Source organism: Spermophilus citellus (assembly GCF_964194105.1).
Source record: "Spermophilus citellus genome assembly, chromosome: X".
NCBI classification, from domain to species: Eukaryota; Metazoa; Chordata; class Mammalia; order Rodentia; family Sciuridae; genus Spermophilus; species Spermophilus citellus.
Window position 1 is genome coordinate 66,914,771 of NC_138190.1, and position 14,937 is coordinate 66,929,707.

The following is a 14,937-nucleotide window of genomic DNA, read 5'->3' on the forward strand; positions in this document are numbered from 1 at the left end:
ATGGTATCATATCATACCATATGGAGGAGGAGGCAGGAGGATTGGAAGATTGAGGGCAGACTCAGCATTTACAGAGTGCTTGTAAATATTAAAAACAAAGTGCTTGAGGAATGCAGCTCAGTGGGAGATCACTCCTGGTTCAGTCCCCCAATACCACAGAAAATAAACAAATAAACAACAACAAAATAGCTGGGTGGTTAGAAATTGAGACTAGTTCTTATGTTCAAGATAGAGAAGTTTCTCATAGGCGTCAAGAGGGCAAGCAGGCTTATTAAAATGGAAAGCCCTTTGAAAACATTTAAATGTCTGTGTAAAGACTGCTGAAAATAGGGGACTCAGTATATAGCTCGGTTGGCAGAGTGCTTGCCTTGTATCCACAAGGCCCTGGGTTTGATCCCCAGCACCACACACACACACACACACACACACACACACACACACACAAAACAAACAAACAAACAAAAAAAACCCGAATACTGAAAATAATTGGATATTAAATATATCAATTCCTTTGCTAAATACTAAAGCAATATCCCTGAAAAGACCCCCAGACCCTCAAATCCCCCGTCCAAAAGAACTAGCATCACACTGGCTGCAAAAGCAAGAGGCAAGTTTATTAATACACAGGCGCCTGCGGGTGCACAGCAAAACCTCAGCCGAAGCTTTGGTGAACTGGCACACCGGGCTTTGGGGTACAGATCTTTTATTAGGGAAAAAGGAGTTGTTTCCCGCCTAGCACAGTAACAGGTGTCTCATTGGTCCCTTTGAATCCAACGTACAGGTCACTTAAAGGGTAAACTTGTTTTTCACTATGATAAACTTGTTTTTCACTATGATAAACTTGTTTTTCACTATAGGTTCCCGAAAAACTCATCAATCTCACAGGTTTACATTGTGTTTCCTCCCTGTTCCCGCTTATGATCCCAGTTTGCTCAAGCATGTCCTGTGATGTGGGCAGGGTGCCCTTTCTAACAGGTCATGTGGTGAGCTCACCTGTTTACTGCATACTTTCTACTTTTCATAATCAAGCCTTAGGTTATGGGGCTGGGGTCTTTCATCCCTAAAATTAAAAAATTGATTGATGAATGTCATAACAATTCAGTTGAGGGGCTGGGGATGTGGCTCAAGCGGTAGCGCGCTCGCCTGGCATGCGTGAGACCCGGGTTCGATCCTCAGCACCACATACCAACAAAGATGTTGTGTCCGCCGAGAACTAAAAAATAAATATTAAAAATTCTCTCTCTCTCTCTCTCTCTCTCTCTCTCCCCCTCCCTCCCTCCCTCCCTCCCTCCCCCTCTCCCCTCTCTCACTCTCTCTTTAAAAAAAAAATTCAATTGAGTTTAACATTTAAATGTTTGACTTGGTATGTAGTTTGAGAAAGGAATTCGTAACTCTTAAGACCAAATCAATATGTTTGTTTTATATTCTTCTAAAGTGGCTTTCTCTCCCTTTTTTTTTTTTTTCGGGGGGGGGGGCGGCTCGCGGGGATAGGCCGGGGATGTTGAGGATTGAACCCAGGGCTTTGGGCATGTCAAGCACTTGTTCTACTGTTGAGCTATACATGTACATCATAATGTTGGTTATTCTAGCCCCCCCCCATCTTTTAATTCTTCATGTTATTTATTTATTTATTTTAGTGATACTGGAGATTAAACCCAGTGCTTCCTGCATGCTAGGCAAGTGTTGCACCGCTGATCACTGCCCCAGACACCCTTTTTAAAATTTTATTCTGAGGCAGAGTTTTGTTCAGTTGCTAAGGCTTGCCTGGAACTTCTGTTCATCTTCTTCAGCCTCCCAAACAACTGGTATTATGGGCCACTAGCTGGGATTATTAAAACTCCCAGTTTTAATCTGATTTTTTTAAAATAATGAAAGGATTTACTTTTTCTTTATCCCAATTGGTTAAATATGTGTTCAATTTGTGAGTGAACCCATCCTTTGCTTTTGGATTATTTTTCTGTTTTCAGAAATAGAAGCCATAAGATTAAAAAAATGCGGCTAAAAAGAACAAATATACTTCCTGTAAAAAGTCACTAGAAATGAAGTCAAAAGATAAGAAATTGGGAAAAAATATTTATAACACTACCAAGTAAATGTTAATCCTCATTAATATATAAAAATCTTCTAAAACATAAAGTCAGGAAACTCTAGTTAAAAATGAGTCATGGGGACTTGGGTTGTGGCTCAAGGGGTAGAGTGCTTACCTAGCATGCGTGAGGCACTAGGTTCGATCCTTAGCACCACATAAAAGTAAGATTAAGATAAAGATATTGTGTCCACCTAAAACTAAAAAAGTAAATATAAGGAAAAAAAATGAGTCATGGCATGAATAGGTAGTTCACAGGAAAACAAATGGCACTTAAATGTGAAAGAATATTCAAGTTTATTTGTAAGAGTAAAACAAAAGTACAGAAAGTTAATATTTGAGAACTTTGTGTGGAGGCTGGAAAGATTGGCACTTGTAGAATGTTACAGTGTAAAAATTTGAACAGCATTTTTGACATTTATCAGAATTATAGTTTTCTATATTTTTTAATCTAGTGATCTCTCAGAATGATCCTATGTATCTGCAAATTTGATACAAAAATTGCATATGTAATCTTGGATTTCTTTGTGTGTGTGTGTGTGTTGGGGGGGAGTACTGGTGGTTGAACCCAGAGAGGCATTCTACCATTGAGCTTCCTCCCCAGGTCTTTTGATTTTTATTTTGAGAGTGTCACTGGGTTGCTCAGAGTGGCCTCAAATTTGCTATCCTTCTTCCTCGGCCTCAATAGCTGGTATTATAGGCATGCATCACCATGTCTCATTTGATAACCTTTATCAAATGTAGTAAAATAATGAAAGATAAGAACCCAAGAGACTGGATAAACTGATGCATTCACACAATGGAATACTAGAATGCTGTAATATTCAGTGAGGAAACAGTCTATGAAATAATAGGAAATTTAAAGAACATTAATTGAAAAACGTAAGGTGTGTAAAAGGTACTATATAAAGCTTCCTTTCTGGTAGAAAATGGATGAACTATATGTGTTCAGGTATTTTTAAAAAAATTGATACTGCAATGTGAAAATAGTCATCCTTAAGTGCTGGGATAATGGGGCAGGTATATCCAGGGTAAGAATAAGAATTGTTTTTTGGTACATTGGATTGAACCCAGGGGTACTCGGCCACTGAGCTATATCCCCATCCCTATTTTTTATTTTATTTAGAGACAGGGTCTCAATGAGTTGCTTAGCACCTTGCCATTGTTGAGGATGCCTTTGAGCTGGTGATCTTACTGTCTCAGCCTCCCAAGCAGCTGGGATTACAGGTGTCTGCTCCCTCGACTGTCATAAGAATTTTCTATGTACAGTTGGAGTTCTTTTGGTAGAAGACTTGATATACCAGTATTTGTAAGGTCAGGTGATTTGTTTTTTTCTTTTTTTTTTTTTTTGCGATAAGTATGCATAACATAAGAAAATTGCCATTTTTACATTTTTGTAGTGTAATTCATTGGCATTTTTCCTTTTTTTTTCTTTTGTTTTTTTTTTTTAGGCAAATGCTGTATTGCAAAGCTACATCCCCAGCTCTTTTTATTTTTTATTTTTGAAATGTGTGAACATATTACTTACTTTAAAATAATTTTCTAAGAAAAATGACATAATGCTTTTATTTATTTTTTCCAGTGCTGGGGGTTGAAACCAGAGCCTTGCCTGGTGGTCTACCAATAAGCTTCATCCTCAGCCCAATACCTTTAATGTTTGCTATAGTATTTCATATGTATACTACTATATGTTTCTAAGGTGTATTATGTATAAACAATTATACATAATAACATACTTTTTAGTAGATTGGATGAATCTCTTAAAATCAGTGAACTTCTACCATAGTCATAGAGGTCAAAGTGTCATATATTTTAGAATTTGTAGTGATTCGTTTGCTCTGCATTAATACTTGGGGAAGGGTCTGTATTAGGTTGGAAAAATTTAAGTTGGTCTGCCGTTTTGCGTTGCAATGCTTTTTTGCACTCTGATTTACTGTCAGCTTGGTAGAGATTTGGTTGTGGCTGCCATTATGTAAATTCAAAGAGGATGTCAACAAAGGGTTTTTGTCCTTTGGAATGCTATGACTCCAGCTCCTCTAACTGCCTGGTACATAGTAGATTCATAGTAAATGTTGAATAAGCATAAATAATGGATCTCTTACCATGTACATAATACCCTGCATATCATCCCATAAATGTAAATAGCGTATTATATATGTCTCATATGTTCATTTTTAGGAACTTGTATTAGTAACTATGTATGATAAATTTTTCAGTAAATGGTATGTATATTTAAAAATTTGATTTGATTACCCTTTGAAAATGTACCAATTTTACTGTCCCTCACAGATTACATATATTTTTAAAATCTATAGTACATGCAAATGGTAAATAGTATAAAATGCAGTTTTTATAAAGTTGATCTAGGTATAAATTTTCTTCCCAATCCTGATTTCTTAGTCCTCAACATTTTTTCCTTTTCCTCAGATTGTATGTATTATTAATTTCATGTTTGACCTTTCAGAGATAGTTTCTGCAAATACGACAGTAGTGTTATTATTAAGTCTACATATTATAGAAACAATAACTTGATAGGAACTGAAAAGTAACACTTAAGTCCCATTTTTGATAGTGATATGTAAGGAAAAATGCAGGAGTAAATATATGAGTAATAATATACAATAAACAAATCATTCATACCAACCATGCAGGGATGGTTTAATTTTAGAAAATCTGTTAGGTCAGAGGAAAATAAAATTATATGTGTAGCTCTATAACTGGAATTTCTTCTTAGTACTTTTATTATATAATTCATTTTTAAGTCATTGATCATTTGGATCTTATTTTGATCTCAGCAGCTGCATGAACTTAAATTGGATTTCAAGTGATTGGACCAATGTTTGCTAAAAATGCGTCTTTTGCTTTCTCATTTAACATTATATGTATCAAACACTAAATTTACATTTACTTGGGTCTACATCTGGATGCACTGTTTTGTGGCATTGTCTTTTCCTGTGACAGTATAGAATTATTTGGATTGTGTTAAATATTATGTATGTTGTTCTTTGTTATACCAACTTGTTCCCTGTCCATATTTCAATTTGTTCATGTGATGCTGTTCCCTTTATTCTAAATTTTTTTATTCTGCTGCAATTATATTTGTATCAATTACTGTTCATCTTTATAGCTTTTGACTTCTTTAAGAGTTTACTAAAGTCATCTCCATCTTGAATGTTTTCACTATTGTGTTTTGTGTTAATTCTAGCTGGCCCTTTTATCTTTCCCTTCTACTGCTTTATGTCTAGCAGCTGTCCTATAAGGTTGTCACATATATGGACCTTTCTAGTAGAATTTACCTATAAAAATTAATATGTAGTGAAAAAATAAATATGTAGTAGGATTATTTTAACTATAATGTTTATAACAGTATAACAATAGCAGAGCTACATTAAAAACTGCATTAGGTAATATTTCATGATCTGTGCTTTCTTGCAGCCAATTGCTGCAAATTTTTTTTTTTTTTTGTACTGAAGATTGAATTCAGGGGCACTCCACCACTGAGCCCCATCCTCAGCCCTATTTTGTATTGTATTCAGAGACAGGGTCTCACTGATTTGCTAAGCCCCTCTCCGTTTTGCTGAGGCTGGCTTTGAAGTTGAGATCCCCCTTTCTCAGCCTCACGAGCCACTAGGATTACAGGTGTGCGCCACTATGCCTGGTTGCAAATTGCTTTTGTTCTTGGTTGAATGATAAATAATTTTTATGGGTTATGTCATGACTATTATATTCATAATGTTCTCCTTTGACATGGGTCTTTCCATGGCTTAAATAAGACCCCTTTTTCATACATAAGTCGTTCAATTTTATATTAAGTAGCATCAGTTTTAGCATTTATCATGACTAGACTGAATGTCATAATATTTGGCTCTTAGTTTGAAATGAAAATGTATAGATACATTATTTATGTAATGTAATTTATCTAACAGTTTACTTATTAACACGTCTTTAGGTTGTCCCTTTCACAAATAATGGTGCAATGAAAACTTGATCCGTGTGTCCTTGTGTGAGTATTTCTAATAAGATTTCTATCTAACTAGAATAAGATATATTCCATGCTTGTATAATTATATCCAAATGGGTTCTGCTCTTAGGAATAACTAAAAAGAACCAATAAATTTTTAAAAATGCCAAAAAAAAACCCTTAAAACAAAGATTTCTATATGATGCATCTTTGGAAAAGCTGGTAAAAATACGAGCAGCTTTTATTTATTAAAATTCCTTTCACATTGCCTTCCCCAAAATGTTTTAATTTATACTACATAGTTTTTACCTAACCCCTTATAGTTGCTTAAGAAATTTCCTTGTGCTTGCCTAGAATGCTTAAGGCCTTGGTCTTGATCCCTGGGACTAGGGGGAAAAATAAAAGAAAGACAGAAAATAAATTTCCTTCAAATATTACCACAATATGGGACATTTATTTAACGGGTATTTTGACAATGTACCACATAACAATTTCTCCAAAACTTCCCTTGCACAACGGTCTCACTGGGAAATTATAAATTTCATTCACTTTATTTAAGTTGTAAAGTCTAGTTTTTAGCACACAGAAAAGTCAAAATTTGTGTTATTTATTGGTTAAGATTGGTGGGAGGTTGGATGTTCTTGTTCTCTTTATTTAAAATTTTGTTTCAGAATAATTTTTGATTTATGGAAAAGTTACAAAGATTGTACAGAGAATTCCCATTACATTAGTCTAGTGCTTTTGCCACTTCCACAATTGCCCCTCATCCCAGCTCTTGATAACCTCTAGTATATTTTAAATTTCTGTGAATTTTCTTATTCTAGGTACCGCATATAATTGGTATTGTGTTCTCCTTTTGTGTGTAATTTCTCTTAGCACAATGTTTGAGTTTCATCTCTGTTGTAGCATGTTAGAACTTCATTCTTTATGATGGCTGAAAAATATTTCATTATATATTTTCATGCCATTTTGTTTATCCATTGGTTTTGTTTATGTACCATTGTTTATATATATGTCACATATACATTAGTATAGATGTGTTTATATAAAGCATTTTGTTTTTCTGCTATTTATGGATAGTGCTGCTTTAGAACATACATGTAATGCTTTTCTTTTTCTTTTTCTTTTTTGGTACCACTGAACCGCATCCCGAGCCTTTTTATATTTTATTTTGAGACGGGTCTTGCTCAGTTGAATAGTGCCTCTCTAAGTTGCTGAGGCTTGCTTTGGACTCCCAGAACTCCTGCCTCAGCCTCCCGAGCTGCTGGGATTATAGGCGTGTGCCACTACTTTCGGCTGTAATGCTTTCCTTAATTGTTACCACATCTTATTAAGGTAATTAATTTGGTCAGGTAAAGTGTATATTTGAGAATTATTTAACTCTTGGAATAAAAATTTGAAATTGATGCTGACCTATTAAGATACAACTTTGATCCACTGTAATTATGAGTGGATCCACTCATAATTGGATCCATTCATAATTACGAGTGGATCAACGTATTAGTATACGTTATCCAAAAATTAACATGAACATTTTCTTATTCTGGATATGATATCTTTGGCATCATTGCCTATTCTTCTTGATTAAAATGAAATAATCTTATTGAGTAAATAGTGTTATGTAATTTAAAAATATCTTTTTTTAACTGTCTAATATAGTTAGGTGTGTTCTGTAAAACTGATGTCAACTCCCTGAATCTCTGTTATTTTCTTTCCTTTTTTTCTTCCTGTTCTCTGTATTCTCTTGAGGGCCTCTAGTTAATTTCTGTAGGGAAGAATATGTTTAAATCTATATCTGTCTTTCAGGTTTACATGGATTCTTTTTCGTTTACCCCAACATACTATGTCTAAAAAAATTATAATAGATATAGTTACTCATTTTCAAAATTTGAAAAGGAGCATATCACAATTAATGAAAGCATTTGTAGAATGTCATATTTGTACTGTATTTCTTTCTAATGTGTACATATCATTAATGTTTTAAGATGGCTCTTAGGAGAAAATTTTCCTGTCTTTAGATATATGAGTACATAAAGATCTCTTAATTTGGATCATGATTGATTGATTTAGAACATTTCCATCCTTTTTAATCATTGAGAGAGTTTTTAGTTTGAATATAACAGTGCAGTTAGCATACTCATTGAAAACATGTTTGTATGCATATGTCCCTGACAGTTTCTTTTATTATAAACTGAAGTTATTAGAGACTTGATTTGACCTTTTTTTTTTTTTTGGCATTTATTTATTTATTTATTTTTGCCGTGTCTTGAATACCTGAAGAGAGTGAGGAGTAATTGCCAGGGGCAATTAGACTGCTGTTAACCAGATATTGGTCATATATTCACACTTCATTCCTTCACACTTTCTTCATTCTTCCTACTGAAACACATAAGCTTCCTGTGCCCTGCTATTATGCACCATTCTTTGCCTTTTGTTCAGCACTTTTTATTTACTAGGATTGGGTTCTGTTCATTTCTCTTTTATTGGATGATTTTCATTTTTTTCTCATTGTGCTGGAGGTTAAACTCAGAGCCTCATCCTTGGTAGGTAAGCACTTTATCACTGAACTATGTGCCTTGCCCTCACTGGATAATTTTAATGAATTTTAGTGTTTGCAAGATGATTCTGCGCTCTTGATCTGCTTTTCCAGCACTTTGTACCAAATACAACTGCATTCATTCCTTCTCATTTAAATACCTATTAATCATATCTCATCTACTTGTTATGTTCTAGATAAGTGTTTTTTTGTTTAGTATTTTTTTATATTATTGTCTTTTGATAATGATAGTGACCATTGAGCACACTTTAAGTGTTTAACATGTGTAATAATGGTTTTTATGGAAGTAAATTCTAATTTGATCTCTTAATTTTTCAGATCGGGTAATTGAGGTCAAATACACTAAGTAACATTGCTCCCAAATGTCAGAGTGAAGACTCACTCTCATTATCAATGATGCTTAAGTTGGAGGTAAAAAGTGAGGTCCTCTTCAATTTCTTGTGATGATTGTGCTTCTAGGAATATCAGCAAAGGAGAAACAGAAAAGTTTATAGCATACTAACATTATGATTAACTGCTAGTAGAACACTTGAATGTATCAATTATCTCCACATTTGATTTTCAAACCAGGCAAGTACATACAGAAGTGACCTTTATTGGGTGTTTTGTTTTGTTTTAGTACTGGGGGTTGAACCCAGGGATGTTTTACCAATGAGCTAATACCCCAGTTCTTTTCATTTTTATTTTGAGACCAGGGCTTGGTAAGTTGCTGAGGCTGACCTTGATCTTATGAACCTTCTTGCTCAGCCTCTTGGTTATTATAGGTGTGTACTACCTTGCCTGGAACAGAAATAACCTTTAAAACGCCATTTCTTCCTCAATGTTGGTTCATTTTTTAGGAATAGTCAGAACTGTAAATAATTCTAATTGTCTCTAATTGATTCAATCACCTCACCAACTGCAATGTTAACTGTTGTTTTCATTACATTTCAAAGATAGGACATCAAACAAATGGAAGTTTAGAACTTGGCCAAGAACGGCTAGCTACTGTAACCCATTTTTGAACCCATGTCTTATGGAGCAAAAAAGCACAACTTTTTTCTGTTTTGTTTTTTTTTTCCCCTGATTGGTATTGGGATTTGAACCCATGGCTCATGCATGGTAAGCAAGCGCTCGACCACTGAACTGCATCCTTAGCTCCTTTTTTTGAAAAAAAATTTCAATATAAGATTTTGGTAAGTTGTCCAGGTGACCTCAAACTCAGTCCTATTGCCTCAGTCTCCTGAATAACTGGGATGATAAGTAGTAACCTAATTCTTAATTGTTCCAGTTGTTGTATAGTGTCATCTTTGGAGTTTTCTAGAATCCCTTGATGTTGCTGTTGTTTCTTCTCATGACGAATGTCTCTTATAAACACGTTTTTGCAGCTTAACTTCACTCCATGGAAGAATCTTTTTAACATGAGACTTGTTCCTTAGGGTTCCATTGGCTTTCCAAGTTAGAGGATTGCTTTTTGATTCTTTCGTTTGGCTATTAAGACAGATTCTTAAAGGAGTTTACCTGCCATTAAGTCAGCTGTTTTGCCCTAGATGTTTCTTTCCACATTCAGTTCCGTTTACCTTCAGGTCTTCAGCCTCCATTTAACTTCCTATCTTATGCACCGAGCATTGCAGAATTATGTCAGATGAGGAAACATTCCATCAAGTAACCGGGAATATTGCTGTGAAGAGGGCTGTCTTTTTGTAAGAGGGGTGAGTTTTAATTCATTTAAGCTGTAGAACAAGTCATAAATTGTAATGCATTGCTTAATTGTCTTATTTATAAGGAAAACCCATTAATAATATAACTGTATTATTCCAAACCAAACATTTTATGTCTATGTATCTGTTTATTATTATCTATTCTAGGCCTTGTACATAGTCTCTTCTCCACATCCTCTAACGATTTTATTATTAATATTAATATCACAACATTGTCCAGATAAGTGTGAATTTGAGAGGAAATAATTTGGACAAGATTCGAATGCCCCTGTCTCCCGCCTTTTTGTACTAGAAATTGAACCCAGGAGTGCTTAACCACATCCCTAGGACCCCCTCCCCCCCTTTTTATGGTGCTGGGAATTGAACCCAGGGCCTTGTGCATTCAAGGTAAGCACTCCACCAACTGAACTATATCCCCAGCCCCCTAGCCCCTTTTTAAAATTTTATTTTGAGACAGGGTCTCACTTAGTTGCTGGCTTTGAACCTGTGATCTTCCTGCCTTGACCTCCTGACCCACTGGGATTACAGGTGTGCACCACCACACCTGGCTCAGAATGCCTTTAAGTTACGGTTTATATTTACAGGCCCAATTCATAGCAATTTATATAGCCCAAGGAAGCTTCAAATTGTTTAGAATATAACTAAGGAAAAGAAGTGTGTATAATCTTCATATACTTAAATTTCCCAATATTTGCCTAATAAGATTATATATAAATACTGACATACTGAGAGAGTGCTCCATAGTGATTTAGGGAGCCCTTGGTAGGTTTCCCCCATTTATCTTTTTTTAAATTTTTAAAAAATTTTTTAGTTGTAGTTGGACACAATACCTTTATTTTATTTATTTATTTTTATGTAGTGCTGAGGAGCAAACCCAGGGCCTTGCATGTGCTAGGCGAGCATTCAACTGCTGAGTCACACCCCCAGCCCTCCCTCATTTATCTTTAGCCTGATACAGTATCTCCAGTGTCCTCTCATTATCCCAGTGCCAATGGAAGTTAGAAGTTGCTTTGTTTCACCCTGACCCCTGAGCAATGCCAGACATCACAGATTATAATCATTTACTGTGCCATCGGATGCCTAATGTCCCCTTATACTAAACCTTAGCTGGGAGGTAATTTCCACTGTAGTGGGTAAGGTGGTATGACAAGAACTGATTTGGCATTAGACTTTGACATTTTGTGCAGCCTTCTGCTTCTTCAGAAGACCTGTTGCATCTTTAGAAAATTGATCCAAGTGCTTTGGGGCCACTGCTATCCCATGTTCTGGGTTTGGCGGTACCCTTACAGAACCTCAAGGTAAAGGGTATGTGGTTTGAGACGGGAAATATGCAAGTGCATAGTGTACAGTATGAGCTCAACAGATTACCTAATTAGGCCTCATCAGTTTTTACGTGTGACCACTGAGACCTGGGGTTTAGTGTGGCGTGGCTTCTATAGGCTTCTGAGAAGTAGATTCAGAATTCAAGCAAACTGCATTAGCCCATCCAGTACTTTTCATTTTTGAAGTTGAAGGGTTTTAAGAGTCTTCTCATTTATTAAGTAACAGAAGGGAAATAGTAGGAGCCAGATAGTGAATTGATAATATGTGGGTAGGGAGGATAACTAAGGGTGGGAGCCTTAGGATTTGGCACAAGAGGGAAAGATGATCCATCTGGAATCTGTTTCAGAGAAGAAAAAGCTGCATGGTGCTTTGAAGACATTGAGCATCATTCCAAGAAGAAACATGATCTCAGCAGTCATCTTCAAATCACCCCCAATCCTGCCCCCATCTTGTTGAGAAAGCATAGCCCCACTTTTACCTATTTAATGCTGGTTCTATATATTTCGTGTGTGTGTGCACGCTGAAACATTGAATAAGGGAACATTCATTTAGTTTGCTAGAGCAGAGTAGAAGGGAGTGTTTTTCTTTGGTATTGGAATGTGGTGCCAAGGGAAGCAGCAGAGGGGGAGGTACTTGGGAAGGAGCAGCAAGGGGGAAGGATGCATATCCTGTAGAATCAGTGGTCACAGGTTTTTATAAAACATCAACTGTTCCCCACCCCACCCCCAGTGATAATTGTAGTTTTGTTGCCTAGCCCTATCTAACAAGTATCGTGGTTATTAGTAGTGACTTTGAGGAAAAAATTACTCTTTTGCAACTTCCCATTTCACTTCCAACTTGGTCAGTATGCTAGGTAAGAAGTTCCAAGTTGTGATGGCAAAATTATTATATCCAGACTTACTCTCTTCCCCTTCCCTAGCTTCTAGTGCCTTATTGGGTTTGATGTGCTCCTGTGTCCTATCAGTGCTTTCTGAGTACTTTTGTGTTCAGTTTCTGGGTTGAAGGGATAAGAGAGAGAGTAAGGCTAAAATGGGGAAGTTGGGCTGTGTTAAAATCTTAATGATTTCTTGTGGATTTCACATATTTCAGAAGATATTAATACAACTAAAGATAATAGGGACTCTCTGCTTCAACAACTTGGCTTTAAGAACCCCTTATTTCCCATGTTTTACACTTGATACGTTTAAGAAAAGTTAACTGAATAGTTTCATTGATCCCAGAACTATATTCATGCCAAAGAGGAAGCCAATCCTTTTCAAAAAAGATGCAAATACCTCCATAAGATGATAAATATCAATGTCCATTTTCTCCCCAGGGAATAGTACACCATTTAAACTAGGCCCTTAGTCACCTATATGTAGTACCGGTGAAACTCCAGGTGTTCCTTTTTATGGAAACTAGAAAGGGTATCTTTAGCTTAATCCTGCTTCTCAGAAGCTTCTGCTTCGCACTGTCAGGCAAGTGCCCCAACACATGCTACTATTCTGATCTTTTCATGTTTATTTTGGGGATTTGTTGCATATTAGATTTTAAGTTAGTACAGTAGTGCAGTTTGTATTTTGAGTCAGGGGGTCTTATCTGGGATTCCAAAATAAAAGATTTAAGAAATTCCATGTGTTGTTAGGACCAAGTATGTGGTAGATTGTAGCGTGATGATTTTGTACCAGAGGATTCTTGTGTTCGTCAGCCTCAATGTCTGCAAAAAGTTTTTCCAATGAAGACAACAAAGAATACCCCTCAATTCATCGGCAGGAGGAATGAGCCTGAAAATAGCACCCTCTGCTTGTGCTGCACATAGCCAAATCAGCTCTATGATGCCCAGAAACATTGAGAAAGGTAATCCCCGTATACTGCCAGATGGAATGGCCAGTGCAACTAGTGTTCTATACTCTATATTAAGTTATCAGTCCTTTGATTGGATGAGATATTTATTTTGCTCAGTTTTTAGGGCCCCGAAAGCTTCCTTTGCACTTAGCAGTTCAAATTCCTACATTACCACATGTTAAAAATAGTCAAGAAAATAGTGATTTATTTTAGCTTCTAAAGTTACATAGTGGCCCTGGTAAATGAACCTGCTTCCGAATCTTTTAATTTAGACCCTAGCTCATAAAATGTTTTCAACCAAAAAGGATTGGGTTTTATGCATGGGGTACTTCATGTAGTCTGGGGGTGCTTTCCCACAAGTGTGTGTGGGGGGAATAAATACTTTTCTCTGTGTCCTTGGAGTGAGGGTGGGATCCACGTATATACTTACCTGTTTGGCTGTCTGCATAATGCGAAGGAGCCCCATGTTGCAGCACAGAAGATTTTTCATCGTTGGATGTTAAGGTTAGTTTTCTTTCATTGGTCCTTCTCTAACTTGGACTAAAGTATGTAATGTAGAAATACATAGGTGTCCATGTTATTTTAACATAGAAATCTGGGACTTATCAGAATATTAAATGTTCTGTGATACCTAATAAAAAATCCAGAATTGCCTAATTACAGCACTTCATGAAGTGTTAACTAAGATGAACTAGACAGCAGAACTTTGGATGAGTGTTTACCAAAACTATCAGAAAATACACAACAGTACTAAATCCTAAAAAGTTGATGGATTTTTTTTTTTTTTTTAAATAGAAGGTCTTTGCTATCTTGTCCAGACTGGCCTCTATCTCATGGCCTCCTGCCTTAGTATTGCTCGGAATGCAGGTGCACTCCACTGCTTACCTTATTGGAATTCTTAATGATTTGTGCCCATTTTTACTTGTTTCTGAAAAAGTTCTGATATAATTTTTTCTGGTACGGAGTGCTCCTGCTCTCGGGGAGCCATATGTTTGCCTATTGGTGAAATGATAGATCTAAGGGTAATTTTTCTGCAAGTGGGCACGAAATTGTTTAGTAAGAGCAGTAAAATTTTTTGCCTCTTTGCCAACTGGGTACCATCTGTTGTGGTACTGAAACTTCCCTTGGTTGGCTAGTTCATATTTGAACCAGTTAATAATTCTACTATGTTAAGTGACTTACTGTTGTCAAACATTCTGTCTAGGACATAAGGTTAAACAGGCTAAGACTTTACGCTGGTAGTATAGCTAAGATTTCTTACCAGTTTTTCATAAATACTTGTGAAATATTTTGGCTCCTAAAGAGGAATATTGCTGCCCTATCCTGTTTTAATCATTGTGCATCTGCCCCTCCAATGTATTTAAAGGATACTACAGTACACGCTGCTTTGCTACAGAATTGCCAATATACACTGTTGGAGAACTACTATCCTGAAGTAGGGTAAACAACTTTAAAAAGTTAATATTCTACTTTTTAGCTTCATTGA

The 14,937-nt window shown here is 36.1% G+C and overlaps 1 long non-coding RNA gene across 28 annotated transcripts in view; it reads left to right on the forward strand.

Moving 5' to 3' along the window:
• The window catches only part of LOC308639171, a 247,633-nt gene that overhangs the window by 32,798 nt on the left and 199,898 nt on the right, over nt 1–14,937 (forward strand). For 22 of the 28 annotated variants that reach the window (XR_014019991.1, XR_014019992.1, XR_014019995.1 and 19 more), the window contains exons 8-9: nt 6,036–6,089; nt 7,202–7,382. The exons of 4 other annotated variants lie outside the window; for them this stretch is intronic. This is a non-coding gene — a long non-coding RNA (uncharacterized lncRNA). The remainder of the gene's footprint in view (nt 1–6,035; nt 6,090–7,201; nt 7,383–14,937) is intronic. 2 more of the 28 variants (XR_014020012.1, XR_014020016.1) reach the window with 1 other exon arrangement.